This window comes from Ambystoma mexicanum, chromosome 5p, assembly GCF_040938575.1.
Source record: "Ambystoma mexicanum isolate Mex_15411 chromosome 5p, UKY_AmexF1_1, whole genome shotgun sequence".
Taxonomy (NCBI): Eukaryota; Metazoa; Chordata; class Amphibia; order Caudata; family Ambystomatidae; genus Ambystoma; species Ambystoma mexicanum.
The window spans coordinates 488,039,035-488,065,050 of NC_090930.1; positions in this window are offsets into that span (position 1 = coordinate 488,039,035).

Consider the following 26,016-nt stretch of genomic DNA (forward strand, 5'->3'; position numbering starts at 1 on the left):
GTCCTCTTCTCTTCTGGCTAGTTGGTTTGGGCTATGAGACGATTGAAGGTTGCAATATAGGTTAATAGATCTTGACTCCCTTGTCTGAGTGACAACTCGTTGTCCAGAGCTTGTCCTTCGGTATGACGGGCAAACAATTTCTCCATCTCATGTTGGAAATTCCCAAACTTTGGAGTAAAGGGTCATCTTGATTTACCAAAGGTATAGACCAGTACACCGCACTACATCATAAATATGAGAGTACAAATGCCACTTTGTCTTGGTCATTAGGAAAAGCTCCTGGTCTGCATAAGAAATGAAGGAGACATTGCTTCATAAATACAGCAAACTTGTTTGGGTCGCCGATGAAGCGTTCCGGAGTGGCTAGAGGCACTTCTCCTGGAAAAACCACCTGTACCGGTGTTGATCGTTGTGGTGTGGAAGAATGAGAAGAATGGGTCACTCTAGGCAGTGAAACCTGTCCTGCTTGTGCTTGTAGCATTTGTCTTGCCAATTCGTCAGTTCTTTCTTGAGTTACAATAAGATTCATCCGCAATGCATTGGTTTCCTGTCTTGAAGCATGTACTTCAGCTCGTAATTCCCCTAGTAAGAGGGCTAACTGATCTTTTTCTGAAGTTTCCATAATGCCCAGGCAGAGAGTATTAGAGGCTTTGTGTTCTGTTACGCTCACCTGGTCTCTGCGGAGGCATTGGGGCATGGTTGCAGCCCTCCCTGAACTTGAATCACCCCCTTCAGGCCTCTCCCTCAGTAGAAAAGCTGTGAGCGGTGGTACGTGGTGATACTGCTTCTGTGTGGAGATAAGAGTGTGTGAGTGCGCCAATCTGTGATTGTTGTACCTCTCGAATCCTTCACACCAAAGTACGGTTTCTGTGAGCATACGCCGGCCCATAAAGCTCACCTGTGAATTATGGAAGATAAGCTCTCAGTCCTGCTACTTATGGCAGGGCCGCATCGAATGGGATCTAGTTCCTTCACTGATCCCTGATAAGTATTAGTCCAGTCCAACTGCGACTATGCTTCTGCTTATGATTGGTAAGTCTTTCTTGAGCTCTTGTGATGCTGTTCATTCTGTTTAATGTCTTTATATGCTGCTCCTGTTTATGCCTGCAATTATGTCTCTCTTCTGTTTTCTTCCCTTAGATGGAGAGGCGGCCTCAATGCAGCTGTGAGACGTGAGACGCGGCCAGATGGAAGATGGATGCTACCGCAATGTTCGACAGCAGGCAAGTGATGGTTTAAGGAGAGAGCGAAGTATGGCGAAGCGCACCCTTAAACTGACTGTTTTTCCGATGTCTAACTTTGTCTTCTGTTTTTCCTTGCAGGCGCTGCTGTCGACGATGGAGCGTGTTGTGCTGCGGTGCCAAGATGAAGATATCGGCTTTCCGGAAAGTGAAAAGATGAATACTTGGTTTGCCGAAGAGATGTACAGGTAAGAACAGCTTCCCCAAGTTGGTAAGTATGCTGGCAGGAAGCAGGATGTCCAGGAAGCAGGATCTTCAAAGGTTAGTCTGACCTCAGGCGACAGTGAGCGTTACGCTGCTTGCAAGTGCAGAATAACGCGAAGTGTCTGTCTTGCGGATCGGGACAGCTTATATAGCTGAGATTGTGGGCACCACCATTAGGGCCGGCTTACCAGCCACACCCTGCCACTCCTAGAGAGCGAGCACATGCAAAGGCAATCCATTAGCAGCCACACCCAAGAATACAATTGGGGCTGCTTAATGGATGGATGTTCAAGGTTAATGCATCCTGTTTAATGGATGGAATGTTCAAGGTTAATGCATCTGAAGTGCTATGTCCATAATAAAACTTTTTGGGTGTTAAATGGATGTTCTTGTTTACTTTTGTTCATGAGCCTGGTGCCAAAGGTGCCAGGACAGTGTCCACCCAGGTCTCCTGTGCATGCGACCCCTGCATGCTTGTGCCCCTGAGTTCATGGCCATGACATGTGTCTGGGAACGCTCGCTGCGGAGCATCCAAAACCTCTGCTGTGATCTTGTTAAATGATGTACCATCGTGAGCATCGTTGCTCAGTGCTACTCCTGGGTACCCTGAATTCATTCACACATCGGCAGCCTGATCACCAATTATGGCCAGCAATAGGCTTTTTATGTCTACTACTGCTAAGGGTACACCAGCGGTGTGCTTCTCAAAAGCGTATATCCACTTCCCTGCACCCGCTGTGAGTGCCGGAAGCAGCTTTATTAGGTTATTCTTGTCCATCTGTGCCCACGGTACATATTGTGGTCTCCCTGTCTCCTTGTGTATTAGGGGCATTTGCATTTTTAGTCTGTTCTTTCCACCCTTGGTTGCACTTCCCTTTTTCCTTGCTACTGCCATCCGACCAAACCTCTCAGCCTGCCGTCCCACAAGCTCTCTACCCTCAGTGTGGGTTGGGGCGCCTGTTCAGCCTCTCCATCTTTACCATACTCAACCTCATTGAACTTGTCTTCATCTCCCATGCGGGACCCGAAATTCTCATACCCCAAGCTATCCATGCCGCTGTCACGCTGTACATGTAGGGCTTTTATGGGTGCACTGTCTATTCTAAATAAAAAGTCTCCTTGTTGTGTATGGCTTAGCTTTGCAGAAGGAATGTTGTGATGTCATGTGTTTTATGTGTTTATGCCTGAGTGATGGAATGCATGGGTGAATGTTCTAACCTGGTCAGTTGTTCAGACAGAGGCCTGGGTGATGGGCTGCCAGTGTTTTATTGTCCTATATGTAACTTATATGTAACCTGATTGACTGCTTGTAATGATGCCTATAAAGCTGGCAATAAACCTAGCAAGTCAACCTAAGAAAGCTGGGAGCTGCTTCGTCATATTGGCGATGAGGATGGGGTTGGGTAAAGATAAGTATGCTTTAAGCTATGGAGCTATGGACTTGGGTAAAATGGTTGAAGTTGCTTCCTCTATGGATTGAAGGAAAATGTATTATGTGGAGCATCCTAGTGTGTATTTTGCTTATGTGCCTATTTGTGTTTCATTTACTTTGATGCACATAGATGGATTGCAGGCTGGTATCTGGTGTTTTGTTTTTAAGTATGGATGGGTATGGTTTGGATGTGATGAGTGTGTTTTAGATTTGACACTCTTGAGGATTTGCAGTTTAGGGTCACAGCAAGCGACATGGAATTTTAGTATGGAATAAAGTGTATGGTATGGTCCAAAACTAGTATGGAAGTCGGGGTATTCCTGAATGTTTAGTTTTTGACTTTTTTGAGAATTTTCAGAATTTACGTTGTCCCATGACAACATGGACTTTTAGGACTGGATTTGGGTCGGGTTCATGACATCTAATGTTTTAGAGAATAGATGTAACTTTTTGAGGATTTTCAGCATTTAGGTCGCTAAATAGCAACATGGACTTTTAGGAACGGATTTGGTTTGGGCTTCATGACATATATAGTGTCTTTTAAGAAATGCATCCAAACTAATGCTGAAAATATTGCAATGTGACCTACATATTGTGTAATATGTGATGTATGGAGTAGGGTATGGAAGATCTGTATGGATCCGGGTAGTTTAGTCATATTTGGGGTAGCGCCTTCAAGTATCCCTTGTATGGGTGTTGATATGGTTGTCCGGTGACTGAGAAGGTAGAGCCTCCCATGTTTTTGGTTTTGGGTGAAGCTTATATGAAATTTATAAGTATGGTTGCTGATGATGTGAGTGCCAGGTCAGCATGTCTTACCTCTCAATGTGGTTGCTGGGGATAGCGCCTTCAGCCTAACATTCAGTATGGATGTGGATGAGTATCCCACAAGGGTATTTGAGAGGTAGTGCCACATGGTATGGTATCTGGGGGTAGCGCCTCCAGTTTGGTGTGGGCGTGATTGTGATGAGTCGCGCATGGTTATACAGTGTATGTGTGTTACTGGTGGTAGCGCCACCAGTTCCGTCAGGGCGTGACTATAATAGGTTATGCATGGTTATTCCATGTATGGCTGTGTGAGGTGGTAGCACCACCAATTGTCGGGGTGTGACTGAAGTTAGTCATGCAAGGTGATTGGTTTGATATCTGGGTCGTAGCGCCCCCAGCAGGTGTAGGGGTATGTGTGTATGGGTGGTAGCGCCCCCGACTTTGGTATGGGCATGTCTATGGTATTAGGCATTGCATGGTCAAACACTACCCCGACTTTGTGGTTTATTTACCACAAATAATTTGACTTTTTTTCTCTGTGCACATGCAGTGCAGTTGTGTTTAGCTGTACTGTGTGCGCTTCTATGACTCTTTCCACCCTCATCAGGGTTCAAAGTGTGACAGTGATATTGGTTGTTGGGTCCTGGTGTGCCTGGCCAGTGCATCGGGTATGAGGTGAGTGGTAGAGTGTCAGAGCACGTGTTGTGTGCTAGCCCTGATGATGCAAGTCGGTGTGAATGGCTTATGTTGGTGTGTGTGGAGATGTGTTGTGTAATTTCTTGCATTGCTCTCGGAAGAGGGGAGATGTGTTGTGTAACGCTTTGTTGTGTCTGATGTGCAATGTAAAGGGAGGAGATGTGTTGTGTATGGCTTAGCTTTGCAGAAGGAATGTTGTGATGTCATGTGATGTGTTTATGCCTGAGTGATGGAATGCATGGGTGAATGTTCTAACCTGGTCAGTTGTTCAGCCAGAGGCCTGGGTGATGGGCTGCCAGTGTTTTATTATCCTATATGTAACTTATTGATTGACTGCTTGTAATGATAATAATAAACCTAGCAAGTCAACCTAAGAAGGCTGGGAGTCACTTCACTACACTCCTGACTTCCACTCATCTGTCGCCAGTGACAATGGTGTGTCTGCCTTTGTTATGTCACACGCCGCTTGTAGTCTGGCTAGTTCCATTTGTGTTAAAGCCAGCTCTATTTCTAGGTCTCTTGAGCTTACATCGGCGTGTTCTGGTATCCATGGAGGTGGACATATGGGGGAATGGGTGCTGTTGCTGATGTCGCATATTTTAACATGTTGACACATACATTGGACTTGTATATCCCACCGAGGGATGGGCTGCTAAAGTGTATATTCCGTTGTGTCCCATCGATGCCTTCTCATCTTCATATGGGTCTACACCTCTACTATCGTTGCGCACCCCTCCTTCCTCCATGCTCCTATGTATCCTCAAACATCTTACAGAGGTTCAATATTTCCCTCCTTTTTCGCAATTATTTCCCTTTTGACATCTGTTCTAGCATACTCTTGTCGAAGGAGCCCTGCTCTGGCCACAAGCGGGGCATCCCCCCTTTACTGGTCTCAATCACCCACTGGTTGTGATATTTCTTGATCATGTCACAGTACAGGGCCTTAGACATGTACACATGTACTCTATGGTTGCATCTCCTGTGTGCTTGCTTAATTGAGATATGCCTGCGCAAACTCACCACATCTGTAGAGACGTTGCCAAGAACACAATTCAATTCTCCCACCCCTCCTTTACCCAAACACACAGCCACATGATGGCCCACATGGGCCTCCTCCTACCACGATAAAAAAAATACAGTAATAAAACAAACTAAAATAACAAGCTAAAATAACAACCAGTATTATATCCAGAGCTCCTATGTATTTCCTATTTTCCTCCTTTGTTCAACACTGGTTGTGGTGCCACCTTCTCCCTCACTCAGGGAGGCTCCCTATCTTCCCATTTCCTTTTCCCTTGTTCTCCTTTAAAAATTAATAAAACCAAAAAACACAATAAGCCTCAAACATGCCACAAACATGCCGCACTCCCAATTGCATTCCCTGCTTGTTCACACTGCTCGCACTTCCTCACACACCTATCCCCAACTTGTTATCCATTGCAAGGTTATCTTCACGTGCGCGCCTTCAACCAAAGTCCTCCGTTCATGGGGTTCCAGTACTGGCCTGCACCTCTTCTTGGAGCCGCACCACGCTCCAAAGAGCAGGCAGGATTCTGCAAATACAGCTCCTGCAAGGCCACTGAGAAGTACACATTTTTGTCGCTGGTCCCTGTAGTTGCGCGCGGCCCTTCCGGAGAGGTCATGTGGATACCTCTGCAGGTACGGGGGCGCTGGGATCAAATTAGGGTCACCAAATGAAGGCACATCGTCCCTGTACACTCACACCAGAAGGAATACAACGCGCTAGGGAAAAAAGGCCAAGAGATTGCTTGCAAGGATTACATGTTTTAATTGCACAAAAATGAAAGGTGGAAGCAAAGGACTCTGCTGCTCGAGAATGTTCTGTGAGAGTCTGCATGAACAATACATTATAAGGGCACACAGCGTCATCAGTGACATCATTACATACGTCGAAATTCGCAAGACTGGTTGGTGAGGCCCTATGCATGGCCTGCTCCATAGGGAATGCCAGGCTATGATTGGCTCCCATCTCGTCCGCTTGTTTCTTCTCATGTGGGGTCAGCTGGGCTTGTCGCTACCTGGACTGAAGGTCAGGCTTTTCACTTGGCGCCGTTTCATGGTTACTCTTGTACAATAATACTACTATATTATTATGGCATGCACCTGGGAAACTTGGGGACTGGCACAGGGGTAGGAACACGGTCATGCTGACCCACACATTCTCTGCTCGTTTCATATCACACCCTATGCACCCAAAGCTTCCACCCTCATTTTGAGCTATAGTGTATTCCTCCCTGTAACTCGTGCTAAAAAGGGTGTACTTATGGGATAAGGTGAAATGGTCGTGTTCGTTTAGATCTTTTATAGCCATTGGTTTTATTGATGTGGTTGAAGGTCAGCCACTATCATGGAATGCAGGGGTTCTTGCAAGGACATCATTTAGGGGTCACCAGGGGTCGCAACTGTGCCCCCTGAGTTCTCCCTTGCTACCCCTGTGGTCTCCTTTGCTACCCCTAAAAAAAAGAAAAAAACGTTTTGTTTTTTTAATGCAACCTCCTACGCTGTGACCAGCGCCATGTGGCTCTTTGCTTCTGGAGTGGCTGGCTTTCATGTTCAGGACTCTTAATTGGATTTTTTTTTTTAAAAAAGAACAGGGGTTTAACAAGTCTAAAACTTTCAGCAATGACCCTAAATAAGAAAGAATAGGAATACCAAATGATGTGTCTTTCTGGAATTCTATATAATAATTGCTAGACTAATTAAAGGTTTTTTTCAGGCACACTTCAGGGGATGAGTCATTGATTTGGTCTGTTCTTAAACACCTCAACTCAGCCTTTCATCCTTTTGAGGTCGATAAATGAGTACCAACGAAGGTTGGGTGATATTGTAAGTATATTTTTTCTATATAAAGCGCTTAAGCGTAAGTGCTATACAATAACACATCATTATCATTCGGCCATGGACGCCTGCTTGCATTCATAGTAATTTGGTAATATGGGCCTACACACACTGATCTTAATGATACATATGGTGATCCATTCTTGTATCAAATTTATATCACATTATAGTGATATTGTAACCATATTTTTCATAGTGTACTTAGAAACAATGCTATGCGATGCCACTTCCAGCTTTGTCAAGTGATTAAAGGTTGTGTTCCATTGCTTCCTGCGAGATCACTTTGGGGTGGGGTAAAATGACATCACTTGCTGTGATATCATGAGATTTCAAGGGTCGTGTGATGTCACTTCCACTACCCCTGGCATTTTGGTGAAATGACATCCCTGGGTTCTTGGACTGGGTCACAGGTGGGTAACATTACTCCTGGTGGTCTGGGTGCGGGTTGGAGGTCTACTGCTGGCCTTGCTGTGATCAATGCGCACTACGAAGAGCCTGGTGCTATCTCATGGCCTTGCAGGCACATTCCTTTCTGGGAAATAAGCAATTGCAAAGGGAAGTTTCTATGAGAATTAGCAGCGTGGGCCATTTGTCCTCAGCATTTGGGCCTGTTCAGGTTTCTCCGCCGAGCCTACGTTTACTGTGCAGCCATGTAGGACGGAATGTGTCTCCCATAACTATAAAATGGCATCTCTTTATAGGTGCACACTAATTCTATGCATCTTTAATTCCTGTGATATTGTATTCATGTCCGGTTTCTTACCATGGCCCTTTCCCCCCTGGCACATCACCCGTCTATCTTTGGGATTCGCCTCACTCTAAAGCGCCTAGTGGGGTGGGAAAGGCTAATTTCCTACCCAACAGATGTATTTTCCTTATTTAAGATAACCATTCGGAGGACAACTGAATTTACATCTGAAAATATGTCCTGTGCAGTGTGGCCAGAACACTCAGGTACATGCAGCAAGAAGGTACACTCTTCACTGCCCCAAATTTGCTTTGAACTTGCAAGCATGGTTCTGGGTGTAAAAAAGTGATACTGGGTTCAACCTGGGGAACCAGTAGGCAATTTTGAAATGCCCATTATATACACCTTTACAGTGTGCGATGTGGATTCAGGTAGTCTGCAGAAAGCTAAAAAAGAAACTGGGTTGCTCTAGGAATCTTCTAGAGCTTGAGTAGTAATTCCCAGTGGAGAGAAAATTACTCCATTATTAACAGTAGAGAGACAATGGGCCTCATTACACGGTAGGCGATAGCCATGGCGCTATTAGTGCCATGGCTACCACCTTACTGCATTTCGGGTCCGTGTTCCCGGAATAGGGATTACCGGGTTGTTCCGACCTTGGAGGACCCGGTAAATCCCCATTCCGTGAACCATTCCCCATTCCCATTTGAGCCCCCATAGGGCTCAATGGGAATGGGGAAGTAGCTTATAACGGTACCGCAATTTGCGGTACTGTTATTAGCTCTGAAGTCCCTTAACGGGTCCCGTCCTTAACACCAGGTCAGACCTGGCCTTAAGGAAGGGACCCGCTAAGGGACCTCGTAGTAGGGCGGTAAGGGATTACTGGCACCGGTGCCCTTACGGGTGCCAGTGATCCCTTACCGCCTACCGTGTAATGAGGCCCAATGAATTTGCATAAGCAAACAAGGCATCATTACTTGGAAGCATCAATAAATGTCAGTAGTCTTTCAAGTTGATCCAACTGATTAAGGACAGGTAAAGCAGGCTGCCTTGCTGGAACCTATGGGGATAAGGGAGGATGGGGGCTCATTCTGGCAGAACAGTTAACACAAGACAAGTGACAACTTTATCTTGGCAAACTCTTCCATTACTTCAAACACCATGCCTGGCTGAAGATGTGACAGATTATCATGAGATGGCCAGCCAGCAGGGAGCTGAAACACCAGATGGCCACTCAAAAGCTATATATCCTTCTTCATCAGCAAGTGGATGATGTGGAGGAACTCGTGTTAAAAGGATACACAGTGATAACACTTCTGTATTCCCTTGAAGTAACGAAGGACTCCAGCAAACAAAGCTTGAAAGGTGAGCGCTGCAAAGAACATATTGTAAGCTCCAGAATGACAGTAATATCTAAAGGAATATATTGCTGTGTTATAAGGCTGCTGAACAGCAACATGGGGCAGTTGCTGGGGGCCCCCATAAGGCATGAAGCCTCTTCTAACTGAAAAGGTAAAAGGCTCGGGCGCTGTCCTGTTAAACATGCAAAGTCACACTCAACAGAAGTCCGAGTAATAATCAGCAGCCAACATTGGACCATTTTGGCTTTGAAATGCTCATGCCCAACTAAACAAGTGGGACACAGTGCCCTCCCTATACGTTTTTCTGGCCTGCAAATGTTCGGCATTGTATACATTTAAAAACTGTGAAATAAAGTTGACATACCTGCCGGCTGGGGTGCCCAAGGAAGGGGGTTCAATTCAAGAGTAAAAGACGGTCATATGACCAATTGAAGGAGCTATTAAGAGCAGACCTCAGGGAGCTAAGCAAAGACAAACACAACACAAGCTCGTCTGCACCATGGATCCTTTGATTTCTGAGGGCGGTGCAGGATGCAGCCTCACCATTTTGCACTGAACTACGCTGGATGTGACGGAAGTGGCCCAGAAATCAGTCACACATTTCAACAACAAAAGCTAGATGTCGTCCCAAGCAGTTTCAGCTGATCTCCTTCCAATTTCCTATACACCGTCCAGCAATGGGTTTCCTTTTAAAATAAAAGTATATGATTGGTGACAAGTTTTTAGAAAAAGTAGAGGAGCAGCGCTCCTAGCCGCCCCTGCATAGTTCCAACACGCCTTGTGCCAACCTTTATTCAGAAACTCCGTGGTTCAGATATCCAAAAACAAGTCATCTATCCAGGGACAAGTTATTATAGTATCTTCAAACAGGACCCACATTTCGATTCGCTGGCGGATTCATGCTTTTCCAATCACAGGATAAGCACTATTAAAATAGGAAACATCAACGCACGGTGGCCGTATTTTGCATTTACCCTTACTGTCTAAGTTAGCCATACCTTGCTTTAGCCCATCTGCATTAGTCTGCCATATCTTGCATTTAGCCCAATTGTGTAGGTTGGCTCGCTTTTTTTTAGCCTAATTGTGTGAAGTAGCCCTATTTGGCACTTAGAATTCTTTGTAGAAAGTAGCCTATCTATTACATTTAGGAGTTCCAGTTACAATGCAGAAGTTAAAAATCTGGGTGCCATAGTCACATCTCTATGTTTCCTTTGATGTTGCCAGTGTTGGATTTAGGCCATTTCCGATTCGCTCTACCAAAGTTAAAAGTAGGTGTTTCTATAGCAGTGCCAAAGTTAAAACTCAGTGTGTCCCGGGTGTCCATTTGTGTTAGTCATTTTTCATTTAGCCTAATTGTAAGGTAGCCTTACCTTGCATTTAGCCCATTTGTGTTTGCCATATCTATCATTCTGCATTTAGCCTAAATACATAAACTAGCAATACTCAGCATTTAGCAACTGCAAAGGCTGGCCAAGCGTCACACTTAGAACTGTGAGGACTAGGCATACGTCACATTAAGATTGATTTCTGAAGATTAACCAGGCATCACATTCAGACTCCTGGACATTAGCCATGCATCGCACTTAGGTTGTTTCAGAAATAACCATGTGTATAGAACTGCGAACATTAGTCCTTTATCATATTTAGTTGGAATTGTGTAGATTAGCCACATAGAACTTACAGAGTAGACAATGTTCTAACCACCCAGCTCCTGCACCCTCCACCACACCACCAAGTACTGTACACACCCAATGAGCTAGCCAACCTATACACAAACACCCAACATAAGTAAAACGTGCATACAAAAAACAACCCCTGACACTGGACCTTACCCTTAATGATACAAAAAGACAGTGCGCACAACTTTAAATGCCAACCAATCTTCACATAAAACGTATACACCTCCAACACAACATTCAGAGGGAAAAAAGGCACTGGCCCTTACCCATACAGATACAACAAGCCAGTTCACGCAATCAACCATCTGCAAGCCAATCCACACAGACACCAGTTTCTCCTAGTTCTGGACCTATCCTATCACTCTACCCTCACTAACCAACCCTGTCCTCTTCCTTTTAGAGCCATGTGAGCACCTGGAGACAACCCCTGGCTGGCAGTGGTGCACCGTATATATCAACATAACATAACATTACAGTAGAACATAATCACTGCCACAATAATTCTGCCATATTACCTCCCAACTCATGATGAGGGCCTTGGTAACTAGCACCTGGTCTCAGCCCTATTAGGCCCTTGGTAATTACCACCTGGTCTCAGCCCTGACATCGCTTTGAATGCATTGCTGGGTGCAAAGCTGGTGTTCATTTTTCAAAACCTAGACTGAGCTTGCCCTCTGAGTACCTTCCATGAGTACAGCCCACGTCCACAACCACCAGCGGGTTTAATGGTGTTCTGACCCCCCCCATGGCAAACCTTTGTTCCCCCCAAATATTCCACCTCACCCTCACTGTGGGGCGATCTATTTGCAAGCTGTGAATGGACAGCTGCTGCTCAAACAGGAAAGCCAAAGCTTCATAACTGAAAGAACAGGGAGTGCAAATAGATACATATGCCTCATGGTTTATTAGGGTGAGCGTTGTGATAAATTAATTGAGCGACAAGGCCAATGTGCATTACATGCTCAGAAGGGTTTCAGCTGAAATCACTTTCACAGACTTATTTGCCAAATATTAAAATCTGTGGTAATTCGAATGTTCCCAAAATGCTCTTTGATTTTGGCAATGCAGCCAGGTGCTACTTGTCGCCCTCCCACTTTCGATAGGTGGTTTATTTACAGAATGTGGGCAATGTACTCCCTGGGGCATATTTCAAAAGCAGCGGTGCAGTAGGATAAGTGTAAAATGAGATGTAAAAGGCTTACACCAGTCGTTATGCTTTTTTTTTAACGCTTTAGGGCAGTTAAAAACATTTTTGTAGTCGGAATGGAAGACAAGAGTGGAAATGTTTCCGTCACCTCATCCTTACTCTGCTAGTAAAACCATCTAGTTTTATGCTTGCATGAGTTTTGTATGCAGGCATAACATTAATGGATACATGCGAAATCCACCAGCATTTAGCACATTCTCAAAGCAGGCGGATTCCAAAGGAATCCATTGTAAATGCTGTCTTTTGCTAGCAGCTTTTACATTTTTAACAAAATGGAGAGTACAATGAAAGACTAAAGGTGATATTTACTCTTTCCTATTACATTTCTTCTTGTAATACCGAAAAATAGCGAAAATAGTGGAAATATAGCATGCTGGGGGCCACCAGCACATAGGTGCTAACGTTGACGTCCCCTGCATGCAATTACCACGTTTAACAATAAGCCTGTCTGGTTAATTTGTTTGTATACTGAGTGTTTGATTTTTTTATTTAAAGAGAGTAATTTATTCAGAAACTGAGCTAGACAGATTTATTTACAATATGCAGAATGGATGCAAAGAAGACACCAGAGTTCATGCAGAGTGACCCAAAATACTTATTTGCAGTGTCTCATAGTTTATTGTTTGGGGCATTCACGATCCCTCCCCCTTTAGGCAACATTCATCACACTCTCAGGCATCTCCCTTTCTTAGAACCAGGGGTGTTGCTAGGTCTGGAGCTACACTAATGTCGGGATTGTCGGGACTCGGGGCTAGCTGGCCTTTTGGTTGTAGAGCCTGAGATTCTATCCGGTGCTACAACCAAAAGATCCATGGCTATAGCCCCCTAGTGCCCCCCCAGCAACGCCGCTGCTTAGAGCACCTCCTTCAATTTTGCGTCCACTGCATTTTTTTGTTTGACCCTAGAGAATCATTTACAAATTGTAATCCTTTTACCTAATTGTTCTAAAAAATAAAGCTGTAAAATTGCCCTTGAACATATTATTTTAAAAATGTTCCTGGGGGAGAACCTAGCTGAATACCCCTATGTTACATAGGATTACCTCGCTACGTTTGGTTGCTCACACTAGTTTGTGGGAGATGTTAATACTGCTCAACTTAAAGTAATTCACCTTCCACCAGTGACCTTCAATCATTTACAATGGCAGTACCACCCAGAAGCCAGCCGTCTCCCTAGAACCAAAAGCTGTCTCTGCCATAATAATGTTACTAGCCATGAACAGTGTCAGATGGTACGTTTGGGCGCCAAAGGCCAGGAGCCTTGTTTCAATGCTAGCAGAATGATATAAGGTTCAATTGAATAACATACTTGCATCTATCTCACAGCTTGCCTTGTGGCAGCATGACCATCATGTGCATTACACATGCGTGATGGCCCAAGCTGCCCTGGAAGTAAGTGTACTCTTCTTTGAGGAGTTTCAGGAACCCCTCAGCAGGGTTCACAGAGGGGTGAGGCTTTGTTTTTTGCCTCTGACAAACTTTAATCCGAATTTACATTTTGTGCTGCCCTGGCGATAGCATGGTCATGATGACGAGACTGTCCAAATCTGCTCACCTTGCCTGTAATGTGCTGCTGCCTAGATTTGACTTATGATCACTGATTTCCCCACTGCACTCAGAAACGAAGAATCCTACAATGTCTTCCGCAAACTGCTAAAAACCAAATTGTTCAACTAACCATGGGTTAACGGCACCGCAGCCTTTTACGACGCTGTTAACCCATTAGCGCCAGGGTCGTAATGAGGCCCAATACCCACTAAGCTGGATTGGACTGGGTAAGCACAAGTAGAGTGATGCTGATGGATCATGGAAGGGGGTAATGAGACGGGGTGGGAAGAAAGCAGAGCAAGGAAAATGTTAGAATGGGGGAAAGGAATTAAGGGAGGTGTCCCATTGAAGGGGAAACATTCAGATATATGAGGCAATAGAGTGTGCACCTCACCTTCGGATGAGAGATATCCAGAAAAAGAACAAGGACTGAATGGGCATGAATACAGAAGAAACACACCTGTAGGAGAGTTTTCAGTGATAGGCTAGGTAGTGCACGGGCCTACCATCCACAATCACTTTGAGATTTCATGCCTTTAGACAAAGGCCATTGAATTGGTGATGGGGTAAATTCAACAACCTCAATGCAACCTCAAGGTCTTCAGAAAGAGACCAAAAGACTGTTCAATTGCTGCCTTGTACCTTTAAAATGACTGGGTTTTGAGTGAGGCACTCCATGCAGTTCCCATAACATAACATAACATAACATTCTTAATTAAGGGTATTGTTATATGAATGTCTATTCCAGTGCCAGTTTCCCAAACCACATGTTCAGCTCTGAATCCATCAAGTCAGATATTCAGTTCCGTTTCTTTTTTACATCCTCCACCCCTTTCCTATGTTGACCAGACATCTCGGTTTTGCTGGGGCGGTCCAAAGAACTGGTGCCGTGTCCCGCCTGTCCTGGGAGTTTTTCCCCTTAAAAAACCCTGTCCCGGTTCTTCAGTGCATGCATTTGTTGGCAGGAATGGGAAAGAGGGGTTGAAAGGCAGTTTACAGATCAACACAATTGAATCTGATGTACTCATTAAATGCAACAATTGTTTTTTGATATTATTGTAACACTCAATGCCAGCTGCCCCTGGGTGGCCTTGAATCACCATACAAAACAGCAATAGATACAAACTGGTTGTGCCACAGAGGCTGCAGTGTTAATAGCTTTATAGCCAGACCTGGAAAATCAATATTTGTGTTTAGTATGCTTAGTGTCACAAGTATATCTGCATAGTTTATGTCTAGGGGAATGTTTTGAAGTCTCCATGGTTTGCCCACTTTGCACCATTTTTCACACTACTGAAATGTAGTCCTGGCAGCCACTATCAAATGTTAGTCCTACTTTTATCTTGGTGGCCGTTCCAGTTTCTTATTTTTGAAATCTGGTCACCCTACAGTATTTTTGTAATTATCTACTATAAGAGGTACATGATTCTGCATACCTGCTCTGCTCCAATTAGTTCATCATGCACTGCAGGTGAAAGGCTTTGTGTCCCCAGAATACCCGCCTCACCCCATCCTGTCTTGGAAGGGGAACCTTAGTATCCCTGTAACAGCACTATCAACCAGCCTTAGAGATGTAAAGCTATGTACCTATGTGCTAATTCCAGAGGTCTATATTGTTTGACAGGTTCTCTGCCACGAGATTAACAAAAATGCTTTTAAGTAGCACTCTCTACTGGTTTCCTACTGCCTCTAACCCTTGTAATTATAGGTGCTATTATTAGCCAAAATAATGGTACTCAATTTGTAGACCTCTGCCGGGAGAAGGGCTGAGCTGGCCTTGCCAGGCTTTGAACCTGTGCACTCCAGACTGAGGTGAGTGTAACTTGCTAAGCTATTTCATAGGCTTAATCACCATAAAGCATACTTTCTGCATGTCACCATTTATATTTACCCTGAATGAATCTTTTGACGCCCATACTTCCTATAAGCAAAGTTCCCAGTCTGCAAAGAGAATGCTGAGACCCATTATTTCTGCAGATGGTAGATTCCCCTTCCCTGCATAAACCCATCATTCCTATTAGTAACGGTTTCCATATCCTTCTGAACCCATAAAACCCACCTTTGCTACAGTTGACTCATTTTCTATCCCGGAATCTTTCCTCGCTACAAGTGACATGTCTGTCGTTAATTGAAGACACAGAATATGTTTTTCCTCTCAGTTACATTTTCTATGTCACTGGGTAAATGAATACCAAAATTCATCGATCCACAAGATAACAAAAGGTATTCTCTGTGATAATCTCAATAATCCATTCTTGACACATATGTGTGTTTGTAATGTCTTAACTGCATTGCAATTGTGTGTCGTTAATGCCTGGCACATCTGACAGAGATAAGTCTTGATGTTGGCCTATGCTAATTATGTGTAAGCTAATAGTACTTTGTGAAGGAGTGTAGAGAAGCCCCTGAATGCTCACACCAGAAAAAATAATACAACCCACTAGGAAAAATGTCCCAGCACACCTCTTGCAAGGAAAACAAAGTTTTATTTCCACAAAAATAGAAATACGTCAGTAAAGGACTCTGCTGCCATGGACCGTTTTGCTGAAATCAGTACGAACAACACTTTATGAAGGCATACAGCGTCATCAGTGACTTAAGTGACATAATGTACACATCCAAATGAATGGTTGGTGTGACACTTTACATAGGCTAGCTGCTCCATAGGGGATGCCAGACTATTGGTCCCAGCCCTGTCTGTCCATCTGCTTCCATGTGGGCTCCTCCTTGCGTGTTATCAGGCATAAAGCTACAATTAATAGGCAATTATGTGAAGGAAAACAATTTTGGCTCTATCTCTGTCCTGATGGGAACTTGGTACTGCAGACATGGGCTAAAAGGAAACTTCGAGGCCATCTCTTCTAACAAAATACAGCTTGATTCCAGACATGTTGGTGCCCAGCCAAAGTTTACCACCCTCGTTTTAGCGGTGTCATTTTATCCCTACCGGGAACCTCGCAGCGCAAATCATGCAACCTATGGTGAAGGCAACTGATCCCTGTTTTAAGATCTTTACTTTTTTTAATTGTTTTTATTGAGATCTTGCAAAAACATAGACAAACTTTGTAGTTCTTGACTACATAATAACATCGTGGTGAAGATCATTAAAACTGGAGAAGTTGCAAAGAGTAGGAAACCCCCCTTCCCGCTTCCAATGGAGAACCCCCCACCACCCATCCCCCCTGTTTGGGTCTATGGGACTGGGGTCCCTGGGTTGCCTAGACAACAGAGCAGGAGATATCTTAATTGCACCATAGTGGTGCTAACAAGTGCTAGTGATCCAGCGGCCTCAAAGAACGCTTACTAAGGTGGTGAGGGAGGATGCACTGACATATTGGCCTCCCTGTAAAATTCCAAGAAAGGTAGCCATTGAGTGTCTATATGTGAATGAGATTCTGCCACCAGTGCAGTAATACTTTCCATATCATATATTTCTTTAGCATTGCGGAACCAATAGGTTTGCGTAGGAGGAGAGCTGGATTTCCATTTTATGGTGATGCACACTCGCGCAGCTAAGAGCAGATTTCTGGACATGTGCGCAAGGATCTGGTAATGCTCGTCTGTGTGTTCCACCCCAAACAGAACCAGGAGGGGAGTGAGCTCCCTGCGTATAACCTCTATCAGATGGATCCAGCCCAGAACCTCTTTCCAGTATGTTTGTATATAGGGGCAGCTCCACCACTGATGCCAATATGAGCACACTTGAGAGCAGCCCCTCCAGCAATACGGGGAGGAATTAGGAAACATCTTGGACAAGCGTTGAGGGGTTAGGTGCCACTGTACAAGGATCCTGCAATTTTGCATTTTGTATTCCATTGCTATGGAAGATTTACAGACAGCCCCATGGGTTGCGCGCCAACCCTCTTGGTTGTGTACCCATTCCAGCGCTGTGTCCCATTTGGCTTTAGTGTGAGGCAGGGGTAGGTGGCCTCTTTCCAGGAGGATTCTGTAAATTTGAGCTATGAGAAACTGTAGTTGCCTGTTCCATTTCGCATCAGTAAGGACTCCCTTGAGCTGCAGATATGGGAGGGGGTTGATAGCAAGCCCCTGCTGGGCACCCTTCAGATCTGGTTTTGTCAAGAAGACACCAGCCCTCCACAATTGGCCCACTCTGATCAGGCCCTGCTCGTACTGGGGTTGGAAGCGACCAGGGTCCACAGCACCTTCAAGACCGGGTGCTCTCATATCCTGCGCGGGATGGATCGGGATGACCCACAACCATTCTCCCAAGGTGACAGGGGAAAAGAGGCAGTTTTCCAGTAGGACCCACTGTTTGTGCTGTATCTCACGAATGTGGTCAACTAGGACCCTGAGCTGGAAAGCTTTATAATATTCACCCAAATCTGGGTATCCCAGGCCCCCCTGCTCCTTTGGGAGGATTAGAGTGCTATAGGCAATCCGGGGCCTTTTCTTTTCCCAGAGAAGGCTAACAGTTTTTTTTGGCTATGGTAAGGAATGAGTCTGGCAGCAGTATAGGGAGAGATTGGAAGAGAAACAGGAGGCGCGGAAGCACGTTCATCTTAATGGTGGTGAACCTTCCCACCCAAGAGAGCTTTAATTTACTCCAATTCTCTATATCTAGCTGTATAGTCGCCTACAATGGCATGCAGTTAGCCTGGTAGAGTTTGTCGAGCTTCTTGGTTATTGTTATTACAAGATACCGAAGACTACTCTGTACAATTTTAAGGCCCCAGTTTGTGTGGTCTGCAACTGCTCCAGGCATGTAGTCCTTAAAGAGGAGTGCAACAGTCTTTTTGCAGTTGATACGGAATCCTGAATGGGCCCTGTACTCCTCCACCCTTTCCAGCAGTGCAGGTATGGACTGTTCCAAATCGGTCACGTAAGATAGAACATTGTCCGCGAACAGCGCTATCTATTCTTTGTCAGCTTTGTTTAAACCCTTAATTCTAGTGTCATTTCTGATGTTTTGGGCCAGGGGCGCGAGGGGCGAGAGGGACACCCCTGTCTGGTGCCTCTCGTTAGGGTAAACTGGGGCGATGCTACACCATTAACTACAACATTTTCCCATGGGTTGCTATATCGGGCTTGGCGCCCCACACCCACTCCGGTCCCAAGCCCGCCTTCCGCAACAACTGAATCATGTAGCGCCATTCGACCCGGTCGAAGGCCTTCTCGCGTCAACCAAAATCATAGTGGGGTTTACATCTTGGGGGCTCACGGAAGCCACCAAGTCCAGCGTTTTGCTAATGTTGTCGATCCCCTGCCTATCTCTAACGTACTCGACTTGGTCTTCGTGAATCAGCTGAGGGAGGACTATGTTGAGCCTGTTCGCTAGGATGCTTGCATACATTTTTTCGTCAATGTTGAGCAACGAAATAGGTCTGAGAACTGCCCTGACTGCTCTTTTTCTGCAGAGCTGGACTGCTAACAAGGTGTGGGATTTGTCCCCCCTTTCAAAATTTCTCTGCTTCACATATCGCAAGTTGGTGAGTGCTTTGTCCTGCCAGAGGGTTTTTTGTTCCTGCTGGAGGGTATTCATTTGTTCCCTAATTGTGGGTGTGCCATTCCCTGGGATCTGCTCTGTGTCTTCTCTATCTTTTATCTCTTGCTTGATTTGGGATTCCCTCTGTGTTTTTTGACACTTAACTGCTGAACCTTGTGTGATGAGTAAGCCTCTTATTGTTGCCTTTGCTGCCTCCCAGACTGTGTTGGGGGAGATTCCCTCTATATTACATCTCGTGAAGAAATCCTGTATTTCCTCGTCAAGGGAGTCCCTGAATAGCTTATCCTTCAGCAAAGTGTCATTACATAACCATCATTTTTCTATGTGCTTTCCTGGGCCAGATCCAGGTCTATTGTGACCATGTCATGATCCGACCACCCAACTATATCTATTGAGGAGTTTCTCATATTGTATTCCATACCCCCTTCTAGGAAAATATAGTCAATATGGGTGTAAGTTAAGTGTGGTGGGGAGTAGAAGGTGTATGACTTATCTGTGGGGTGCTGGGTGTAACACGCATCAATCAGATTATACTTGGTAATAAGGTTTTCAAAGCCTATCTGTAGGGGGATGAGCCCATTCCCTATGTGATTTCCAGTAGAGGTCTGGGTTGGCTACAAGATTGAAATCTCCCCCGCATATTAGGGCACCCGTTCTTTCCCCATCTAGACGCGAGAGAAGGTCATTGCAGTATGAACGTTGCTGCGTGTTGGGAGCGTGTGAGGCACATAAAGTGACTGCCGTTGACCAAATAGAACTGTGGACTACCAGGAATCTGCCTTCCAGGTCTCTTTGGGTCTTGTGAATTTGGAGCTCAAGGGAAGAGTGGTATATGATGTCCACACCTCCTTTCTTAATCGGTCGGGATGCCCACAGGACCCTTCCAATGTGTCTGCCTCTGATGGCGAATTCTGCTGCGCGTTTGAATTGAGTCTCTTGGATATAGAGGATGTCCAGGTGTGCCTGTTGGAAAGTTTGGACTAGCATCATGGACCTCTTTTGTGGTGAATTGAGGCCTTTAACATTCAGCATCCCGATACGGACATGGTCAGCTGCCATCTAGGCTTCGTGATTTATGCAGTGGTCGGGGCCGCGTTTGCGGTGCCCTCTTCGCGTGTGCAAGTGGGCAAACTTTCAGACCAGTGTCTTGTTTTCTGAGTGCGACCTCGCACTTTGTGTTTGTACGGTTGCTGCTGAATTGTGCATTGAATGTAAGAAAATTGTTAACGCATGCATGAGTTGTCTCTGAATGATGTCCATACCCTGTGTAGAGCTGAACAGCCCTCACCCTATCCCCCCAAGATTGAAAAGAGAAAATAAGAACGGAACCATGAAATCTCAAAAAGAAAAGAAGAGAAAGGAAGTTCTCCGAACATTGGAGACACCCTCACCGTGAACGTTGGGCCACTCGACGGGTGAGCCCCAGAACCAATTGCTTGAGTTAACATTTCTGCAACATCGGATTAGTGAGTTCACTTAATGATGACCATAACATAGCATATGCCCAGCCTGGCTTGCTGACTTTACAGCAGGGAAAGTTTGATGTGTCTGGCAGGGACAAATAGAAAAAAGCTCTAGGCTCTCATAGGAGGGGAGACCTCTCTCCCAGGCTCTCCCCGCTGTGAACTGGAGCCCCGTCCAGTAAACGCTAGATATGCAGTACATGAGACTGACCTCCTCTGTCAGGGGGTGTTCAGTTTTGCAAATTTTCTTCCATGCTTTGCGCACCCTCTCTGCGCCTGGCACTGGAGGGCTTTCTGCTGGGTACTGACGAAGAAGGAGTGTTGTCTTCAACCTCAGTGGTTGCTTTACTTGCCTTCAGACCCCGTAGAACATTAGAAGCCTATTCCCCTGAGACCACTTGATATTCGTCATCTTCATGGATGAAGGTGAGCGCAAAGGGATGACGCCACCTGTAATGTAGAATCCACTCTCTGAGCCAGGACGTAAGGAGTTTGCATGCTCTTCTCTTTGCCAATGTTTCAGCCGAGAGGACTTGATAAATTTGTACCTTTGAATCTTCAAAATCAATGGATTCTCATTTTCTGGTGAACCTGACTATTTCTGTTTTGTGAGAATCGTAGTGGCATTTTGCCAAGACCGAACAGGGGCCAGCCGGTGAGCCACCCATGTGGTGGACTCTTTCGAACACCAGCTCAGGGGTTATTGGCGAGGGGAGCAGGTTTGCTATGAGGGCTTTAACTCTTCGCTCCAGTGAAAAAGGGATTTCGTTGGGAGATTCTTTGAGGCCCTGAATCCGAATGTTGGCTCTCCTCTCCCTGTTTTCCAGGTCGTCGGTATTCGCCCCAGGTCCTGATTCCTCTGTTCCAAATCCTTCAGTCACCCCTCTGTCCTTATTTCTATTAGATCTGCTGATTGCTGGTTATTTTCAAAGGCCTCCACCTTGTCCTCGATTCTATGGACCTTTTCCTGGAGGGCTGACACTGTTGTGGTCATGTTTGTCCTAAACGCTCGGATTTCATCTAGGAGAAGGTGGATGTCAGCCTTAGTTGACGTTTCATGATCGATTCCTGGGATCAGGGGAGTTTCTTGGGGTTGGGACGCTGACATGGTGGAATGAGTGCGGCAAAACTCTTGCAGTTTGTGGATAGTTAAAGGATCGATCCCACACTGCATGTGTGTGATGTTTGTTGGGTGTTGGCCGGGCTTCTGCAGGGGCTTCTCTCACCAAGTGAGTGAGGCTTTGTGGTAATTATCTGCCTAACAACAGTCAGAACAGTGATCTGCCTAGGTATCTAATTCAGATCTTCACCTCACCGTACAACAAGTTGGTATAGGACCGCTCTTGAAAGAATGGTGGGCTCTTACAGCCGTCTTCCGCAAAAGCTTATCGTCGATCCCTGCCGAGCACCTATTAGGAAGGTCCCTTTATGGGCGGGGTCCTCTCCCGCACTGCATGCCCCCCCAAACTGTGAGGAACTGGCAGAGGATGCTGTGGAGGAATCCAAAGCGTGCACCAATAGAGGGCGAGGAATTGTCCCCTCATCTGATGTTATCAGGAGGCTGAGCAGGTCTGTTCCTTGCAGATATGCCTCGGCGTGGTGAACTGGTTCACTGTAAGAATCTCCCGGGGATCTCAGAGCTCGGTCACTCCGCTGACCTAGATGGGGAGAGGGGTGAGAGGCGTGCCACAGTGAGTGTAGGATGCAGGGTAACAGCAGGTGCTCCAGGGCTAGGGGCAGCGCAGTTCCCATGGAGAGATCGCCGGTCGTGCACTAGCCCCTAACTCTCAATGGATGTCCGCTGCCTGTGCTGCCAGAACCCAGGATCCTGGTTGTGGGGTCCTGTGGGTGTTCCTCTAGGGGTACTCCTTGATTACCTAGGTGACTCAGCCGGTGCTCACTTAGGTCTGTGAAGCAGTCTGTGGCTAAGTCCTTATAGGGCAAGCGGCTGGTGGCAGGTACTGAAAGCTGGCTATGCTTTTCTGTCATGCTCCCTCACCCCATTCAGTAATTTTTCACGTCTCTCCCCATGGGGCGCGTTGGGAGCGGTCGAGATTGTGGGATAGTTTGACCCATTCCAATGTGCCTCACTACATCACTTTACTGCAAGGGTAAAAGAAACAGCCCAAAATTACCGTGCTGACTCCTGTGTGCGCCCCAATCTTCAAAACTGTGTTTGTGTCACAACCAGAAAAAGGCTACACACCCTGCATCCCCATTTCAGGTGGGGTAAAACAAGAGTAATCACTGTAGGAATGTGCCAGTGTGCTCTTTAACATTCAACATGGAGAAAAGGAAAGAAGCAGCAGTACTTTGCTGTAAACCCAAAATGCCTCTTTTTTTAAAAAATAAAATGATATAGTTTATTTGTAAACTTTTTCATTATATAGAGATACTTAAAAAGGGTTGCGATTAGAAGAAAAAAGAGAGAAGAAAAAAAAAGAAGAAAAAACTAATCTTTTAATTTGTTAAGGTCCAGAATGGCTTAAAGAAATAGGGCTATTGTGTAAGTGTATTTGTTGTTCTGCCCACTTAGGAAGGTAGACCATCTTTCTTCTGTAGTGATCTGTTGTTCAGAGAGTTCAAAGAAGGCACCAAATTGTTTCCTTTGGATAGAAAGGGAAGGGCATTCCATTACGAGGTGGAATAAGGTTTCAATGGATTTTTGGGCATCACAAAAGCGACAACATTGGTCCTTGACTGGTATCTGCTCGATGATGGCGAGGTGTGATCTTGCTGGGAGCGTATTCAGCTGTATTCTGAGGAAAATTGATCTTATAGATACATCTGGAAAGAGCATGAGATATTTGGGTAGCTCATGTATTTTCCAGGTATCTGCCGTACAGTTCTGGTTCTGCTGGTAGTTTTTTTTTTTTTTTATGGTTGTTATCCAATCATTATGTTGGAGTTTGATTTTGGCATGTTGAGGGTGCATCTTTAGAAGATCTTCTGAAATATCCTCGTTTTCCATTTCCTGTCGGAGATCCTGCTTCCATTTCTGAAGTATTGTGCTATTTAGGGTGTTAGGATGGTGTCTAAAGATTTGAATGGCTGGAGTTTTTTCGTCTGCGAGGAGTTTTCGAAAAATGTCAAGTTGTTTCCACAGTACAATGGATGCTAATGATTGAGTTGCCATCTCATACCTGATTCTTGGCATCGGAAATGATGGCGGTAGGTGTAAGATTTTTCACCAGAAAATGGACTCAAACTTCATCCAGTTTGTTGATTTAGCATTGAGCATTGCTTCCGACTCATAGGTGGCGATTGGTATAAATTTTTGTCTGTAGAACGTCACAATCAGTTTAAAGGAGAATTTGCTGTATTTTTGGTGTATCAGACAACCTTGTCATGCTAGTGATCGCGCTTTTTGTTCTATTTTATCTAGCCATTGTTCTTCTGAATTTGATTGGTTTATCTGAACACCCAGGTATTTGAAAGAGGTGACATTTTCTAGTCGTGTTCCGTCTAGTATGAATGTAGACTGTTTTTGCTTCTTACATGGGATCTTGGCTAGCATCATTGTCTTCGTTTTTCTGTTGTTGATGGCAAGTTCATTCACAGACATGTATTTGCTCAGTGCTGTCAAGGCTGTTTGGAGTCATGATGGTGTTTTGTCAAGAAGGATGATTTCATTGGCGTAAAGCATAATGGGAACAGGGATGGAATTTATTTTAGGCAGATTTGTCTGATTACTCGTTATACTTTTTTCGATGTCAGCAGTAAAGAGATTGTAGAGGGTTGTGGCAAGTGGGCATCCTTGCTTTAAGCCATTTACTGTCGGGATGGAGTTTGTGGTGGCGCCTTCTTTCGACAGTCTGATTTTGATTTACGTTTCAGAATATAGAAGTATAATTGGCTCCTAGATGTTTGTATGGCACTCCCATGTTCTCAGTTTGGACCAAAGTTTGTCTCTGGATATTGCGTTGAAGGCCATATGTAGGTCTATGAAGGCTGTGTGCACTATGGTATGGCTTTTGATGGCCTCATACTTGATTAAGTTTAGTAAAATGAGGTTGATGATGGTTCCCACATTCTTGGTGATGCCTGTTTGTCTGGCACAAAATCTGCCCGTTTCTGTCGCCCACTTGGTTAGCTCTTTTAGCAGAATGGATGCAAATAGTTTCCCCAAGGGATCGAGGAGGGCGATCGGGCGAAAATTTGCTGTGTCTTCTCATGGTCCTTGCTTGTGTATTGAACGATATTTGTGGTTTTCCATGAGTTTGGGATTTTGGTTAAGATCGTTAATCAGAGTTATCAGTTTGCACATCAGGTTCGCCCACGCGGGAGGATCTTCTTTGATGGTAGCATTGGTATTACCATCAGGTCCAGGTGCTCTAGAGGTGTTCAGGTTTTTAATCATTTGGAGAAAATCATCGTAGTCTGCAATGACATGCCATTTTGATTTGATAAGGCTGATGCTGCTGGCTACTTGTGTTGGACGGCTTCGTATATTTTTGAAAAGTGAAGAGTCCAAGTTTCTTGGGAGACGTTAGCCATTAATTTGAGTTGGTTCTGTGAGTTGTTGTTGAGTAGATTCCATAATTCTCTCGTGGTGTGCGATTTGTAAGTGTTCAGGATAGATTCTGCATCTTATTGCTGTTGGAGTCTCTTATGGGATTTCCGCCAATTTGAGTATTTTTGTTTAAGTTATTTTGCCATAGCACCGTTTTAATTGGTTTTGTCTTTGTTCAGTTGTTGTAGTGCTTTTGCTAGTTGTTTTTTCCTTTCCGCCATTTCCTGGTTGTAGGCATGTTCGTGGTGGGTCTGGGGTCGAGACTGACCTTGCTTTTGGAAAGGCAGCAATATCCATTGATAATTGAATTTGTCTTGATCTTTCAGGTTGGTGTTTTGGAAGGTCATCGGTAGTGTGGACATTGCTTGATGCGAAATGCGTAGTCTTGTTGAAGCGCTGTTCAGTTCCAGAGCGCCTTGCAGGGAAGGCTTAATAAGTCTTGGTGTTGCAGAGCCATGTATGATCAGTTGGTTATGGTCACTTTTGTCAGAGAGCACTGTTTCTACTTTTGTTATTAGACTATGTAAGTTCTGTGACATAAATATATAATCAATTATCGCAGTGGAGTTGCCTCTTAACCATGTTGGGATTAATTGGTTTGAGTTGTCAGAGGCATGGTCGAGCAATTTGAGATTCAAATTGGAGATTTCTTTCATCCATCTTCTAGCTGGAACTGATAACTTCTTTTGGTTTATACAGGAGTCTTCTTGATCGTATAGATGAAAATGTAGGTCTCTGCATATTATGAGTTCAATTAATTGATGGCTGGTGGCAAGTCTGTCGATTGCCAAGAATACCCCGTCAATGAAAGTTTCATTTGTGATGGCTGCTGGGTTCCAGTAGAGGTTCAGTATTATGAGTATGATCCCGTCTCTTTTAGGTAGTAGATTTGTT